The 18,818-nt window shown below is 33.9% G+C and overlaps 1 long non-coding RNA gene across 1 annotated transcript in view; it reads right to left on the bottom strand.

The window, feature by feature from the left end:
- Nucleotides 1–11,275: 11,275 nt before the first annotated feature.
- The window catches only part of LOC136273365 (uncharacterized), a 33,069-nt gene continuing 25,526 nt past the window's right edge, over nt 11,276–18,818 (bottom strand). Inside the window, exons 4-5 of the long non-coding RNA XR_010711556.1 lie at nt 12,974–13,016; nt 11,276–12,696 (exon numbers count right to left, since the gene is read on the bottom strand). This is a non-coding gene — a long non-coding RNA (uncharacterized lncRNA). The remainder of the gene's footprint in view (nt 12,697–12,973; nt 13,017–18,818) is intronic.

Here is an 18,818-nt window from a genome sequence, read left to right on the forward strand (position 1 = left end):
CATGTACATAGTCTTTTATCTTGTTCTCGTGAGAGTGTGAAATGGGAAACCATAATTACAGGGAACTACTGGGCCGATTAAAACAAGGCATTACTGGTCCGATTTACTGACGCCAAAACAATCCGTTGAATGAATGTGCAAATAGTCCGAATTTTCTATTCACACACGCCTTGCCGGTAGAGCTCGCTTCGCGCCGGCGCTGTGCGCCGGCGAGCTGCGCTCGCTATAATAAGTAAAAATGGTGCAGACAATTTAAATTGTATTTAATTTCAATGAAATGAAATGATCGCCAGAATAAAAAATGGGTCCTTAAAGTTTGTAACAACAACCACAATGGCCTTTTCAGAATGTATGGATGCCGTTTGATTTATGTCCTTACATATTTCAGATATTTTATATTATAGCATTGAATCATGATTTTTTGAGGTATACACTCTCATAACTGCAGCGGTGTGTGCATACAAATTGAGTAACGCGCGTTAGCACGTTATGAAAATATATTTACATTTTTTAACTTCTTGCCTTGTCTGAAAATGTGATTCATACCTTAAAATTCCTATCTTATCCTAAGAGTAAGTTAATATTAATGGAAGAGCCACAGAAACAGCCACAAGCGTGATCTTTGATTTTCGCTTGTGACGTTGCAGTTTACAGCGTTCAACGTTTGTGACGTCATAATAAAACTCGTCAATTTGACCTTTGACTACTTGTTGCATTTAGAGGCATTTGAAGATCACAGAATTTAATGGAAAAACACAGTAGAATGTAAATATCATTAATTAATATAATATGTTTTACGGTGCGACCGTTGGGGCGAGCGCAGCATGTGATCAAATAATGAATTATGATAAATCAATAAAAATAAAAGTATCAACGTAACGTAAATGAATTTGAATGCAAAAAAAATATAAACATGCCTATTTTTTCTATTAAATTTTCATTATTCATAATTTATAAGATTGTTTATTTATTTAAATAGAATTTATCTCAGATACAATGTTGTTGAATAATAAAGATTTTAACATAATGTTTATTGCAGTTTATTTCCTCTTTTCTTGCAGCAGACATTTTCTTAAACTTACATATCAAAAATTGACTTATCATAGAGCTCCCCCCCCCCCCCCGTTTAAAAAAATATATAATTTACGTATAAAAAAAATTTGCTGATCATATGAGAAAAACGGTTTTGGAACCCCCCCCCCTCCCCGGAGGATGTAATAAATATGAAAATAAAGATACCATTGAGCAGTTAAAGAGCTAAATGCATTTTTTTCATTTTGCTTGTAAATATTTTTTGAATGATGCTGCCGCGCCCCCTTTTAAAAAACGTTCCTGGAAATTACTGTAAATATATAGTGAATAAAATAAATGTGAGCATTCATCCAAATGAGAGCAAGTTACAACTGTTTCCTATTAAAAAAAAAAAGATGTCCCCATTCGTTTGCTTTGCAAGATTTTGAGAAGTTTTTGGTATTTACATGTATATTTCATCAGATTTACAATAACTATTTAGAGTAATTTCCCCTTATTGTGACGTCAAAGTTCACGTCGGTCAAGTGTCGTCTGTCTCTTTGAAAAAACCCTGAAAAAAAACTAAGTGAAATATACTGTTTTGTTTACTTAAAAAGCATGATTTTCTTGAAATTACACAATTTATCTGTTTCTCAAAAGTTTTACTTTGATTCTCGCGAGAAGGAATCAAGTCTAGTGAGATCGTCCGACATTGATAAATTGCATTGTGGGTCGAAATTTACTGACTCCGAAAAATTCTGTGGGATCAATGTGCAAGAAATCCATTGTGACGTCACTCGAAGGAACGACAACTCTGTTAGTCTTATGTAATGATTTTATTTACTATGCATGATGTACATAGTCTTTTATCTTGTTCTCGTGAGAGTGTGAAATGGGAAACCATATTTACAGGGAATTACTGGGACGATTAAAACAAGGCATTACTGGTCCGATTTACTGACGCCAAAAAAATCCGTTGAATGAATGTGCAACTAGTCCGAATTTTCTATTCATACACGCCTTGCCGGTAGAGCTCGCTTCGCGCCGGCGCTTCGCGCCGGCGAGCTGCGCTCGCTATTACTTATTATATTATTTATTTATTACGTTTTTAGAAATGTAGCGGATATATCTATACCCTGTATAAGGCAAAAGTATCGGCATGAGCGATTTGACGTTATCATCAAGAGTAGTGCAGAAAGGCTATTGCGGACTGAAAAAAATGCATTAATTACCTTAATCAAAAATGTACTAGTATTACATGTGAAATGTTTCATCTTGATCTCTCTAAAAATGGCTGACCACCGTAAATGACTGAATGGGCCCGCATGTCAGAAATATCGATATTTTAGTGCACCCGTGAAAAAGTTTTAGCTGATTTCACGTGCATAAAATGAACAAGGATTAATTCTGTTATTTTTTGACACATTCTTAAATAATCGTTGCAAATTGTTGACATTTGACTAATTTAAAAGATTTTTGACATGTAAAAAATGACGTCATAATCGTACTTGATTTCAAACGGCGAGGAGTTTCCCGAAAGTGACGGAGTTAGGGGGCTATGCGATACAGAAGAGCCGATTAGGCGAAAGTGCTCTGGATTAAATTTGAGAGAAATGGATTTTTGTTGTTATCCTCTATTGAAAACTTTTTTCTAAATTACCTGTTCGTTTATATATATATATATATATATACATATATATATATATATATATATATATATATATATATATATATATATATATATATATATATATATATATATAATTATATATATATATATATATATATATATATATATATATATATATATATATATATATATATATATATATATATATATATATAATAAGCATTAAATCATTATTTTTTGAAAGATATAGTCTCATAACTGCAGCGGTGTGTGCCTACAAGCCTCGCGAATATATACACCATTTCAACTCGTTGGATATAGCAAATATAAAATCACACAATTTTAGATGTTCTATTTATCTAATACAATTTGATTTATGTAATGAAGCTTTTGAGACAGTCCCTTATATGACCCGATTTGATTTTTTTTTTCAAAGATTAAAAACGACGATGCAACGTTGTGTTATGCGGTTATTGTGACCTTGCGCAATACAATATAGTACGTCATTTCTGAGATAAATTTGTTTTAATGTAATGTTTCACTGAAATAAACTTTGGAATAATTTTTTAGCTCTAAATAATTTTTCTAAGAGCTTATTCGTTTGATTAAATGGAAATACTGATCAGATGACTTGAATAATAAAGTTTGTTGACATATACAAAGTTGCGAATGCTTGTTAGTTTGAATTGACTCGAACGGTGATCAGTTGTTGATGTTTCATTACACACACAAACCAGCCTAATGATTCAAGATTGGAAATAGTGAATAAGGATGCTTACTGGTGGTGGAATCAAAGTCTAATGAAACATTATTTTGGTGAGTTCTTGTATATAAACACAACCAGTACGCTCTGTTTTCATTGCGTCGTCAGGATGAACTTCTTGATATTAGTTAACGTAATTTGCAGTTTTATAAACTATACAAAGCAAATTGAAAGTTTGAAGGGGCTAAACTTATCAAAAATCTTGACAAACCAAGAAAAAAGGTCTTTAGGTCTTTTGGTTATTACGGTTATGCCAAACAAGAAAAAAGGGTCTTTTGGTTACGGTTCTGTATAACTTTGCAAAAAATAAAAGGTGGGGGGGGGGGGGGGTGGCTATCCGACGCCTATGCTACGCAGTTATGTGTTTTCCTTCATATTTGTAATTTAATTTTAATCTTTGACAAAAATCTATTTTATATAAATTTTTGTTGAAGATATAGTTATGTACTAGCAAATCTTCGAAAATAGGTCACTGAAGCGTTGAAGCGAGGGGCTGTGTCAAAAATAGTTCGGACCGGAAGTATTTGATAAAGCATCACCCGTTTGATATAGCAAAGGTTTATCACACGGGTAATATACACCACACGTATGAGATAAAGTCTTATAACTGCAGTATCTTTTCACACACTTTACATGCAAAAAATATTTGGAATGTAAATATATACACATATATAGTAAGGGAAACTCTTTATATTTGAGGTCCCGGCCGGGGCTTTAACTCACGACCTCTGGAGCCACTCTCCTAGCAGTGAGCGGCCACCGCGCTAACCATCCGGCCATCTAGTCAAGACGGAAATTTTGCTTTCGATGACGAACGGAACCTTGTGCGCTGGTCACTAACTACACGGTCGTTTGAGATACCCCCACCACCCTATCCACCCCATCACTTGGGGTTTTTTAAAACCACGCATGCATTGAACATCTATAAAAATAGAGAACATATTTTTTGTACTTGCTTATATCAAAGCTTGTTAAACATGTTTGTTAGTTTTGTATTCATGAATCATCGGGAGCAGCAGTAGAAGCCAACACCCTGTTGCCTGGCACCTCTGAATATAATTTTTTTTAACGTGCGGCCGGTGTAATGAAGAATAACGACCCCCGTAGAATAATGACCGGGGGTCATTTTTCGACGTAGAATAATGACCCCCCCCCCTAGCTGAAGAATAATTGGATTTTTCTGAAGAAAAAAGACACAGGGGTTATTTTTCTTCATGTTAAACATGAAGAAAATTGACCCCCATAGAAAATTGACCCCCCCCCCCCCGTAAACATGAATAGAAATTGGTTACACCGCATCCAAGATATGACTTTGAAATTACTTAATTGTTCACTCTGTTCAACTTTGTTTTTCATATCCATAGCAGGCACACACAAAACACTCCTACATTGCCACAAATTGATTGTTAAAGGGGCATGGTCACAGTTTTGGGCAAAAATTATTTTATTGATTTTAAATTTTATAATGTTTCAGTAATGCATTTTTAATAGGCAAACAAAATTTGAGTGTCATTCGTTAAGTTATACGCGAGTTACAGAGCTTAAAATTCTTTGCAATGTAAACAAAGCATTTGTTTACATTTTGAAGTGAAAATTCCTGTTTTAGACCGAAAGTGGAATGTGTTTAAATTAGGAACTATTTATTTATGCTTAAAATGAAAATGAAAATAATTATGAAGATAGACATGTCAGGATGAAACAAGCATTCTGAGAGTATTGCATAAGCAATACACGTCCCCTACCGGTTTGTGGAAATTGTGAAAACAATGCACTGTTATGCAGAATATCGAACCCGAACAATAAAAAATTTGAATATTAAAAATTAATTTTCTAGAAAATATGTCAACCAGACGCTACAAAAGTGTAAACTTGATCTGTAGTTTGACATTTTGAAGCTCTTCAGCAAATTTCATATTATTCCTCAAACGCATAAAGGAAAAAGTGTTGAAAACTGAAGTGGGACAGACAGACGGACGGACAGACAGACATACGGACGGACGGACGGACAGACGGACAGACAGACAGACGGACTGACGGACGCAGAGGAAAGCTATAGTCCCCTCCGGTGAAAACCGGTAGGGGACTAAAAAGATATTATACTGGTATATTGAACTTATGTAAACAAAAATAGGGCACGAGCCTTGTTTACATGACAGAGAATTGTGAGCCCTGTACCTTGTTTATATCTCTACTTATGACTCTCAAATTTTATTTGATCATTAGAAATGCATTCCTAAAGCATTGTAAATAATAAAAAAAGAAAGATAGAATTTGACCAAAATCGTGACCATGCCCCTTTAACAGTTACGTCACTTCTCTCATCGACATATGGCGGGAAATGACGCAAATAAAGAGAGATTCATACACAATGAGGATATTGTGTGATAATTAACGAACAATAATCATGAAAGAATAATTGTTGTAATAATATAAGCAATATTCATTTGTGAATGAAATGTCAATCTTAGAATGATACATGTATATATTAACTTATGGAAAAAGACTAAAGGGGCAGGTAACGTAGGAATATGAATTCTTCTTATTTACAATTCTTGAGGAAAATGAATTTTTCAAAAATCATTTTGCGTTAGTTTTGTTTTCTTCTACGTAATACATGAACATCAATATTCTAAACATTTGTTGTAATGTTGTATTTGTGATCATGAATAGACTTTATTCTTTTAGAGCAAATGTGTGAAGAGTACCTGACTATAGTAAATCTTAATACATAATAAACACTGATCGATTATAATAAGAAAAGATTGTTTCTAAAAGTGTTTATAAGAGGTAAGGGCCTGTGTTAGGGGTGTATATCCCCCTTGATTTTGATCACACGATCTTTATTGTATCAACAGTTACCAATGCTCATACAAACTATTGATGCATTAATCATCTTGATATTAACTAAACTTACTAAAGTATGCCGACGATAAAGTAAAATTTATTTCTGTGCAAGTACTCTCAGTACTTTGACGATTTTCCTTATTGGCCCTTAACCTCTACTGGCGTAATGGCTGCTGTCAGTGCCTACTAACTTCAGCTTGGTTATAATGCCTAACAGTGGAGAAAACTTTTCATAATTTTGGTTTCATCATTAAATCCGCGTGATGCACTTGCAAACCCAGCAGTTTGTAATAATGGAAATCCTCAATGCAAGTATAATTCATGAACAATATGAAGAAATATAAAAGATACGACGGCAAAGCGCGAAGATGCGAAGACGAAAGTACTAAGTTGCGAAGACGAAGAAGTGATACATGTACTACTATCGCTTCTTCGCCTTTGCAACTTCGCACTCTCGCCTTCGAATCTTCGCACGTTCACCTTTTTAGCTCACCGAGACGAAGTCAAGGGTACAATGTAGCTTATGCTATACTCCCGGCGTCGGCGTCCGGAGCTGGTTAAAGTTTTTGTTGCAGGTCCGATCCTGTATCTAACCTATTACTTTTCCTATCTTCACCAAACTTGCTAACTTCACCTAACCTGAATGGATGGTGAGTCTTATGATACAGATGCACCTGACAGGCATGGATGCTGAATCAGAGCCATAGGTTGGGGATGCTTGAGGAGGTGAAGGTTTTAATTGCTGGTGCCCTCTCATGATGATAACTTAGTTATTACTGGTCCTAACTTCACCAAACTTGCATGGATGGTGCGTCTTATGATACTGATGCACCTGACAGGCTTGAATGCTGAATCTGAGCCATAAGTTTATGATGCTTGATGAGGTTTAGTTTTTCGGAACAGTTCACATGTTTTATAGATGATAGCTTGCATAGTTGATTTAACTATATTGTAAATGAAACGCAGAGGTTGCTTCAGATGCAGAGCCTGATCTCCATTATCAAGGATGCTAAAGAAATCTCCTACCTCACTCAAACCTGCTTGGTAAATAGATGTAGTTGGTGTTAAATGATATAACATGATTCCTATGATATAGTATTGTATGATATGAAACTATTGTTTAATAGAAAACAATATAATACCATATGTTATATTGTAAAACGCTATATGATACGATATTATATTGTGTCATTTTTTTTAAATATTTTATGATATGATATTGTATCATAATATTGTTCTGAATAGTATTGTATATAATAATACAATATTGTATAATATTAAATTGTTTTATTAATTAATTATTTAATCACATGATACTATTATATGATATGCAATGTAGCAATATATAACATTGCATCCTATTATTTAAAATTGTATATTCTATGATATTGTATCATACAATATTGTATAATATGATATTGGTTTCTGTAATATAGAATTATATCAAATGAAGTTGTATATATTATGATATTGTAATATCATAAAAAAAAGTATCATACGATATTGTATAATATGATATTGGTTTATATGATATATTATCATATCACATGAAATTGTGTTTTATGATGTTGAAATATATATTATTGTATCATATAATGCAATATGTATAATATAATTGTATTATATAATATTTTATTTTTCACATGATATTGTATCATTTCATATGATACAATGTTGTATCAAATTATATTATATCATATAATACAATATCATATTATTTATCAAATATGATTCAGTATCATACAATGCAATATCATACTATATTAAACAATATAATAACACATGTTTCAATGTCATGATGTATTATTGCAATTTGATATTGTTTCATATTAAACTATATTGTATTATATTTTATGATATTGTATTATTTGATCAAATACAATAATGTATAACACAATAAAATGTCATATCATATGTTACAATATCATATCTCACAATTTTCGTACGGTATTTTATGGTATTATATGATATATATTGTAAGTATGATATATGTAATTTTATATAATTGTATTGATTAACATATAATCATATGATTGTCATACAATTTTTTTAACAGATGAAATACGAGAATGTGTCAAAACAGAATCCATGAATATCCAAGATCATAAAGGATGGTTTTCATATAATATGATAAAGGTGGTCTCATAAAGGTGATGCCTCATAAAGGTGATACCTCGTCTCGGTGAGCTTTGTAATATGTGATTACCTATGTTTTATAATTGCGGAGCTCTCTATCGTTTAAGTGTTCCGAGGCATTTTTTGAAAATTTTATTTTTATAAAATTAATAAAATTAAATATCCAGGAGAATAAGGTCCGGACCCCTCTCCCTTTTTCCTGCGTGAAATTATTAATATTAAATTTCCCCGGGGGATGGACCCCCTCTACCCCTTCTAGATCCATGCATGAGCAAGGAGTGTCGCATAATGAAATTAGAATGTCACTGTGTTTGGTCCACGGTAAACAGACGGCTGGTAAGTGACAGGAGTCTGGAAGTGCATAATTTTTTATGTACACATTATGGTGGACATTAAATTGTGTGTGGAGTATATAATGATTAGGCATAGCCAGCACTGGTAAACATATATGTCACATATACACATTAAAATATTTATGAACATTCATAGTAAGCACGATGGCCTAGCGCATGCGTACCAATAAAAGCCCAGATTAATCGAAAAACCTTGGCGAGTACGGTGTCTGCATTTATTTCTAAGTAATCGACCGAGACTTGCTCACCCCTGCGAATGTGTTCGGAATGTTTTCTTTATCGTTGTTAAGTATGTAATAAATCCAGAGGTGCTCGAATGAAAGTTCACGAGACTTAACCGAGATTTGTTCAGTTCCTGTGAAATTTCGAGCGGAAGTATAAGTGTTCGAATAATATTCTCAAAATACGTAAGTGCTGGTCGATTTTCATATTATATCCTACTTTGATTTATGTTAAAACATCAACATCTTTAAAGATGTATGTCTTATTTCACCATCTAGCGGTTTTTTAAATTAAACGATGATACTCGAAACAGAGTTATCGTTCGTGTTCAACCAAGTGTAGAGTGGTTGATAATATAAACATTGGGTTGCTTAATAAAATCATAGCCATGTTTGATGCTTGTGGTGTGCAATACTATGTTTTTAAAAAAATAATGGGTGACTGTTTTGCATAAAATATATATCGAGCCATTTTCAAGGAACATTCTGCATAAAATAGTACAGTCTGTTCCATTATTAGTGTTATTACTAGGTCAGGCGCGGATCGAAAATTTATTCTAATGGGGGGATGTCTACTACGCATGTTAATTGTCGCAACAGCAGAAAAAAAAACTATTTTTGTATTGTCACATTTATTTCTAGGACACATTTTACCCACCAATTAATGAAGATAAAGTTAAAAATCAATTAACCTCTAGAATTTATATTTGACTACAAGTACCTAGATTCTCTTAGACTATAAACACGAGGCACGATTTTTACTTCGAAACTGAAAGAGTCAAATAAAACCACGTGATTTAAATTTAAATGACAATAACATTCGCAGGGGTGTTGCTGAATGCGATCAAAAAAGGCGAAGGCGAAAGTGCGAAGATGCGAAGGCCAGAGTGCGAAGTTGGGAAGGATAGTAGTATCGCTCCTTCGCCTTCGCTCTTTAGGCATCACATCTTCGCGCTTCGTCGTCGCATCTTCGCACTTTTGCTCATTCGCCTTCGCACTATCGCCTTTGCAACTTCGCCCTAAGGTCGGAGTGGCCCTATCGGAACACCATAGATATAATTATGTAAAAGGGGCATGGTCACGATTTTGGCCAAATTCTATTTTTCTGTTTTCATTATTTACAATGCTCCTACTGATCAAATGAAATTTAAGGGTCAGTTGTAAAGTTATAAGCAAGATACAGGGCTCACAATTCTTTGTCATGTAAACAAGGCTCGTGTCCTGTTGTTGATAAACATTATATACCAGTAAAAAATCTTTTTCAAGCTGATTTGTCTATCTTCTTATTCATTTTAAGCATAAATAAACAGTTCCTAACGTTTAACGCATTCATTAGGTCTAAAATTAAAATTTTCACTTCAACATTCAAAATGTAGGCTTTGTTTACATACCAAAGAATTGCAAGCTCTGTAACTTGCTTATAACTCAACGAATGACACTCAAATTTTGGTTGCCTATTAAAAATGCCTTACTAAAGCATTGTGAACATTAAGATCGGAATTTTTTTAAAACTAAAATCGTGACCATGCCCCTTTAAGATGACAACCATACCCCGATACAATACGTCAATGTCTTGTTATAACGGAAGGATTTTTATTTTCTAAGCTAAACCCCTTCTTTCACTTTAAGTTTATTTGAATATGAATTATAATTTCTGTTACTTTCTGTAAACTGCAGCAGTAAAAATTACAATAGTGTAAAGACAATTTCACAAATACTAAAAAATATACTGAAAAACTTCATCTACAAGTTCGTCATCGAAAACAAGTTTTTGTTTTGTCTATATGGCCGAGTGTTCAGAGCGCTGGTCGCTCACTGCTAGGAGAGTGGATTCCGTAGGGCGTGAATTATAATCCGGCCGGGGCGGACGTGGAGCTAACCACTCGGCTACCTAAGCAAGACAAACAATGACGACCGGAATCTAGTGAGCTTTGAGAATGAAGTAGAATGCAGTTAAACGACAATCTGAGGGAATCGTAGCGTTACTAATGGCATAGATATATATGTATACCGTGATATCATCATTGTTTGTGGGGGAAGGGGGTGGGCAATATTCGTGACCTTTGTGAGTAATCCTTAGTCACTTTACATCCACACGAACATATAAACAAGTATTTAATATCTATTAAAAATTATCCCGAAATTGCTACGAACGAAATTACGTTCCCACGAAGTAGAAAAATTTTAGCTACCCACGAACAATGCAATTGACTCCCACGAATAAAAATTATTCCACAGTACATATACTGTATGTATATGTACAATTGTGTGTGTTTGTGTGTGTCATTTAAGTAAATTAAAATATACTTGCAATGCTTTTGTCTGTTTCCTTCATGTTGATAACTCCACTTAGATTTTGATGTTGAACATTATTGCTGACAACACTCCAAAAAAGCGTCCATGGTTTATCTGGAACAAAACTTCCAAAAAATGTGCAATATGTTGCCTTGAAGGCACATTCGATTTCCTTGAAAACGATATCGTTGAGCTTTAGAGATATTCTGACATCTTCATCATGTATACAATTTCCCGTAGAAGAAAATAAATGTATTTCAAATTGTATTTCTTGGTTGGCATCGTATTCCGCCACTGTGACGACTACATAAGATTTTGATGAATCAACTGATGTTACGGAAAGTTTGCCTAAACCATCAATAGGTGTTCCAAAACATGAGTCAGGTAGTTCAGAGGAAAATATCATGGTATCCACGGTGACTCTATTTTCCGGTACGCATAATTGCAGGTTTTCAAGTCGCAACTGAATAATTTTGGCAATGTCTATGAAATTCAGATAATCATTTATTTCTGATGAAACATTACTGTACAAACTTGCATGTTCGCATGAGTTAATGAAGGAAATAATTTCCTTTTTTTCATTTTCAATCTTTGTTTGTTTATCTACTAATCGAGTAACAACGCTTTCACAAAAATTCTTTTCTTTCTGTTCTAACGCCAATCTTGCATTAATAAACAACGTTTTTATTTCTTGTTGAAGTTGTTCCGAGTCTTTTTGGAATTTCTCATCTATATCTGACAGTTCATCAAACAAATTGCGTGCTTGTTTTATTTTCAGATCAATTTTGCTAAGAAAGGTTTCGAGTTTAGCTTCACTTTTTTTACCAATGTCTGTTATATCACAAAGATTATGGTCTTTGTGAGAGCTGATAGCACAGAGAATACAGACAGTTTTCATACATGATGGGTGTAAGCAATGCATTTTAAGGATTTCTTTCTCATGCCCTGCTAATGGACAATATTTCATTTTATGAAATAACTTGAAATTTTTGGTCTTTTCGTTAAAAAAACTTTTCAATTCCACAACAGAATGTGATCTTAATGGTCTCAGAGTATGGTGTAAATTATAACAGTCTGCACATATGAAAACAGAACAGTCGAAACAGCAATGTAAAGCTGTTTGATTTGATGCACACATTCCACAAACTTCTCCGGATTCAATGTTATTAATACGATTTATTTCACAGACAATTTCTCTCGTATTGTCAATTGTTAAGAGGATCTCGCCATGTTGAAAACAAATATGATCGCATTGACATTTTCTACACGCATAACTTTGCCTTTCTAATGCTGAGATTTCTTGTATACAACTTTTACAAATAGCATCTAAGCAGGGAAGCAGGAAAGGTTTGTGGGAATCGCGATCAAAAACCAGCTTGCATTTTACACAGGTTATAAAATCTTTCACTTTTTTCGCATCAGTAAGGACACAGTGAACATCAGCTAAAAAAGTAACACATTCTCGGTGTTCATTTCATAAATTCTAAATATAATATTGTGTTCTAATATAAAAGCATACACATATAGCATGCAGTCATAAATATAAAAATCTTATGTTTGGTGAACTGTTTGTTAAAATTTAGTTAGAATGAACAAAAAGTTATTCTTGAGCGTAACTCAAAACACAACAACGTGCAAGGATTTTATGATGGAGAAATTCGTGTAATACCACAAGTTATTCTTAACAGTTAAACGCGCGCGTTTATATTAATTCAATTACCTTTTTCTGCATCTTTTGTTGTTGGACTTTCGTTGACAAATGCCTAATCAAATATAAACGTAAGTACATATCTTGAAAATATCAGTGTAAAACTTGTATAAAATGTTCATTGCTAGATCTTCAATTGATTTACATTAATATATATTAATGTACATGAAAGCAACAATTCCATTATATTACAAGTTTGATATGCTTTACTTATTTTTCGCAAGCTTGAGGCAGAACGCATAATTAAAAAATATATAATAAGTTTATAATTTGCAAAGAACAAAATAGAGGTTATAAACCTTCAACTGCCCGAACAAAGTCTATACTGTTATAAATTGGTTATCTATATTGAATTAATTCCTTAAATCAACCAATTAATGTTAAACCTAGCTGCAGGTTTGTAACTCCCGGTCTAAAAAATATAGATGGAAGACCTGGGAGCTAAAGTTCCGTACAGTGTACGTGTTAAAATTTTGCAATTTACGGCACACAAAAACTTGCGTTAGTTTTTGATTGATTATTCTAATTTCCACAAAAATTTGTGATAATAATTAATCCTATTAAATTTTTAAGATAATTATGCAACTGATTTAGTCGTTTTACTTGTCTCAGACTTTCTCTAAAACTGCTGATTTGCTCGACCCCGGAAAATGAGGTATGTTAAATTCACATCCAGATCGAAGAGTTGCCATTTTTACATGTAGAGAATTTGAACCACTTCACATTAATTTACGGGACTGATGATGTTGTTTAAAAGACCATCAGAGGCAAGCAAAGTAACGATATCTGTAGTAAAATTTCCGAGGATTTTTTTTTGGAATCAAATATTTGTGTAAAGTGTGTTCGGAAATAAGATTAATCGATCGGTTATATATATATCTATATATACATGTATATACACACATATCCAAAATTAGCACAAATTAATGTGCATCCGTAAATATCAACTTTTTAATACGAAAGGAACTGTAACTTCCAGGTCGTCCATCCAAATTATTTCAGACCGGGAGCTACAGAATTGCAGCTTTAAACTGAGCAGATTTCCTTACGTAACTACAATTTACCATTCTAAACTATTTGATATTTGCTCGTGTAGAATGTATACCCAGTATAATAATGTCTGTTGGGTTATCCGTTTAAATATGATAGTGTTCAAGTCATCGAAACACATGTTCGACATTATTTAAGGAAATTCGGGTTGGTTTTTCTGTCGTGAAGAATAGAAAAATACATAAGTTTGTCTTCTTCGACAAAAACGTTTCTTTTTTCTCTGGGCATTAAATTTCCTCTTATTCATTTCTAAAAAAAAAATAGCTCGTTTTATGTATGTAACTTTGGACATATTCCTCTGATGCGATCAGTAACGATTTATTGTCAATGTTCACATATTCAATAGCAAAGAAATGAAAGAAAAAAATCCTAAAAAATATAAAAGAGAGATGATGTTCATAGTTGAACTGTTAATTGCTATCAACACACCCAGCTTCGGTGTCGAGCTGACAAGCTTGGCCAAATCTGTCAATCAATGCTCAGGCCATTGATTGTGTGTGATTGACAAGCGGTATGTAATCAATCTCATTCCAGGTTTATTTTAGGGGAGGTGACTTAAAATTGGGTCTTTAAGCGGTGGTTTGGTTTGTGTTCAACGCATTTACTTAGATCAATACCGAACACGTGTCAATGATAATTAGAAAGCATGGCAGACGAATGTTATAAAGAGTGCAAGCGATGCCGCAGCGAGATGTCGGGCATCAACAATCACGAAGACTGTTATCGTTCATGTTCAGAATCCAGTCATAAGCAAACAAAAGGTCAATAGGCCTTAACGGTCACCTGAGTAGTATAACCCATGCACAAGCTTGTCGAGGAGTCTCATATATGTATTTAATTAATTTTAATTCTTGAGTAGAATTTTTTTTATTGTAATGACAATCCCCTCCCTGCCTGGAATCGTTCCAAAAGGACTATGAAACCTATAATTTCAGAGAAAAGCTTAGAGATCATAATAGAGTGCATGACCTGCAAGACTCTGATAAAAAATAATTGTCCCATAATTGTCAAATTTCGAAATAGGTTTTATGTGAATATGTTTTTATAGAAAAAATAAAACAAGGTGGTTAAAATACATGTTTTCTTTTAAACAACATTCCATTCCCCCATTCCCAGGGGCAGGCAGAAACTCTCCCTGTGGGCATTAAAAAAAGCTTTAAAAGCCATCTTAAGTTACTCACTTCTCTTGTTTCGGCTTTTGAATATTCAAACTCCATTGACAATAAGTTACCAGCTGGCATTTAAACCGAAAACATCAGCGATTTTAGTTAGCCAATTATTACTTTACTTTTAACAAGTCTATTTGTTTATTTAGATACTTATTTTGTTTTAAATGATAAAATTACTTGCGCAACTGTTTTAATCATACAACTTCTTCATTACATTATATTAAATGATCAATTACTAAATATGAAAAGCAAAGGGAGATACCTCCATAATGAAGAAGCAAAGCAAGATAACTCCATTTACTGTTACCACCACCCCCTCTGCGAACTCTTTCCAAACGCTTTCACAATCTCTTAGATCTGATAGACAGCTTCATTCTTTCTCTTTTCTAAATATGTGAATTTAATCATTTCTTTCATTGAAATTTCCGAGCAGAATTAAATAATAGACAAATATATATCCCCTTGTTTAACTATAACCCTTGCCTTACATGTATGTGACTAAAATATTATTAAAGAAGACAGCTTAATGGTTTTTTCTAAATATGCGGTCAGTTTTCATTCTGTGTCAGTAGACATTTCTTTAAACATAATATACATTATCACTAAATAAACATATTGGCCACACCCTGCATTAAGAACCCTACCCTATAAACTATATGAGTGTTTTGGCCCCGCTCTAGATTCAATCCCTGCATTGGGAGACATTAAATTTAAAATTTTGATAGACGTTTTTATGTTCTTTCTTTTATGCAGTCAGTTTTTTGGGAGTTGATTTTAATCAACTCTCCTATGCAGTCACTCTGGCAAACCGAAAGTGAAACAGTGTTTGGACCTAAGCACAAATCATCACCGCTGACAAGTCGTAGTTCTTGAATATAATAGAAAAATTCGATGTAATGTATGCTGAAACATTGTTTTTCAAGGAAAATTATCTATAAACACTTTGAAAATAGTAAGATTTTATATAATACGAACAATTTAGATAATTCTGTAGTGGCATGTATTCCTACGCCAGAGTTTAATATAGTGTCGTTCAACCAGACGCTCGGCTGTCTCCGTAAATCTCCGACAAACAGAGAGGCTCTCTTGCTTGTCGGAGATTAACGGAGAGAGCCGAGCGTCTGGTTGAACGAGACTGGGGTTCAATATCAATAGTGCTTGGATCCATAAAATGTTTAGAATTGTTTCGATTACTAATACATAGTTTGAAATCTATCTATCTTTAAATATTACACAACATGATTCATATGGGGTTTCTTAAATTCTTGTCTGAAAAGTCTAATTAAAATTCATATATTATAAAAAATTGCGTAATTTAGTTACAGACTAGAAACTAATTGCCACGCAAGATAAGTTGATTTTAAAATAAATGATAATCGATAAAATCAACTCTCGTCAGTACTTCAGTACTTTGATTACTCAGTATCACCAGAAGTAAAGAAGACGATTTTTATGAACATGAAATACATTAAAACTATATGACTATTTTGGCCTTAGAGTCAGAACCCCATCCTCGGGGGGCATGATATTTAAAATTTGAGTAAAGGGCTTCTTAGTCTACAAAAAAAAATGAATTCAGTTTTTCTTACAGGTGTGTGCAAGTAGAGAAGATATTTTTAAAGCATTATACGCATTAACACTATACATCTATTTTGGCCCTGCCCTAGAGTCAAAACACATACTTCAGGGGACATGAAATTAACAATTTTACCAGAGAACCGTCTGGTTAATTATGAATTCAGTTTTTCTTACAGATGTGTGAGAGTAGAGAAAGATATTCTTAAACATTATTTCACAGTTTAGGTAGAGGAGTTGGTGGACATCAAAACCATGCAATCTGGGGTATTTTTTCTACACGTGTAGGAGTAAAGCAAACGATTTTAAAGATTTAATAAATGTTCACTATTTGGCTATATCACCCCTACCTTAGGGCCTAAACCCCTGTCCCAGGGGTCATAAATTTCACAATTTAGGTAAAACACTTCATGAACATCATATCCATGCATATAGTTTGTAACAAGTATATATGTGAGCAGAGAAGAATATTTTCTAAGATTTAATACATTTTTACTATATGGCCATATTGCCCCTACCCTAGAGCCTGAACCCCTGACCCAGACGATATTAAGTTTACAGTTTTGGTTGTGGGCTACATGGACACATTATAACCATGCAATCATTTTTTTCCTCACATGTTTGGGAGTATGGAGAAGGAGACTTTTGAATATTTGGAGGTGGTTTTTTTTTTGCATATTTGGCCCCACCTGTGGCGCTCCGGGGGTGGTAGAGCCATAAATTTCACAATTTAGATTCCTTTTACCAAAGAAATTCTTCACATCAAAATGGTAACAATTGGCCTTGTAGTTTTTAAGAAGTTAAAAATGTAAAATTGTTAATCCACGACGCACGTCGCACGACGCCGGACAAAAACAGATAGCATTAGATCACCTGAGTTAACTCAGGTGACCTAAAAAGCAAGAACACTGCTACGATGTCTAGAGCCCCCGTGGAAGGAAGAAAGTGACATATAAAAAGTTAAATTCTGCTAAAGGGAAGAAAGTCGCTTTTCCAGGGGATTGTTCTACGGATAAATTCTCTCGTAATCAGGCACCTGAGTCGGCTGAGGAAATTAAGACTGTTCCGCCATAAGAAGTTATCCCTATAACAATCAGCGAACCTGTTATCTCAAGTCATTCCTATGGTATATTGGACAACTGTTTAGCCGTTCCGTCCTTGGGACACGAGAGCCTTCATGTTAGGCCAGGTCTTTCCTATGACCAATCGAGCCAGAATGTTGCAAATCCTGTTGGAATTACAAATTTCCTCGCATTTAATACCGATCAAAGATCACGAGAGCAAATGCCCTTCATGGAAGATTGGAAATATGCAAGACATTGTAGATCAAAGAGTATCTGAATTGTTGTCAAAACAAATTTAAATCTTATGTTGCCGAGCATAAGATTCTATTAATTCCAAAAGAGGCTAAACAGTTACTGCTTCTGGAAAGCTCAAGTGTACACATATTGGAAGAAGTTGATAAAGAATGGGAGGACAAGAAAAAAATAGATGTTTTCTGTCACATGATGAACAGAAATACATGGTGAATGAGGATTACTTTTGTTTTGTACCTCTCTGCAGTTCGATGAAAACATATAAGAAAGCATTATAAGTTCTGCTGAATCAAGAAGCCAAGAAAGTGCAATACCTTACAAGTTTAACAACAATGCATTTGCAATTAACTATTAAAAATAATTTAAGAAGAATAGACATGAGTTCAAGACTCTTGCAAGGACAGATTTGTTATGGCTCATTGAATACTAAATACTCAGAACAGTGTCTGACTGTCTGTTAGGAAGCTACCCAGGCTTTATCTCATTTTTATAAGTCAATGGCAGAACTGCTAGAGTAATGCTAAACTATGCTACAATGAAAGGGTCCTGAATCTAAAGACATGGCCTTAAAGAATAAAACATCTGAAGACAAGTAACTGCGTCATCTGCACTTGGCCAAAATTTGTTTGGTTGGAAATTATTTTAGGTGTTGCATAGCAGTGCAGAAAATTTAAGGGGAACCAAGGAAACTCATCATCTCAGAGATTTAAAACATACGGACTGAAAGAGGAAATCTGACGACTAGAG

The sequence above is a fragment of the Magallana gigas genome, chromosome 3 (assembly GCF_963853765.1).
Source record: "Magallana gigas chromosome 3, xbMagGiga1.1, whole genome shotgun sequence".
In the NCBI taxonomy this organism is placed as follows: Eukaryota; Metazoa; Mollusca; class Bivalvia; order Ostreida; family Ostreidae; genus Magallana; species Magallana gigas.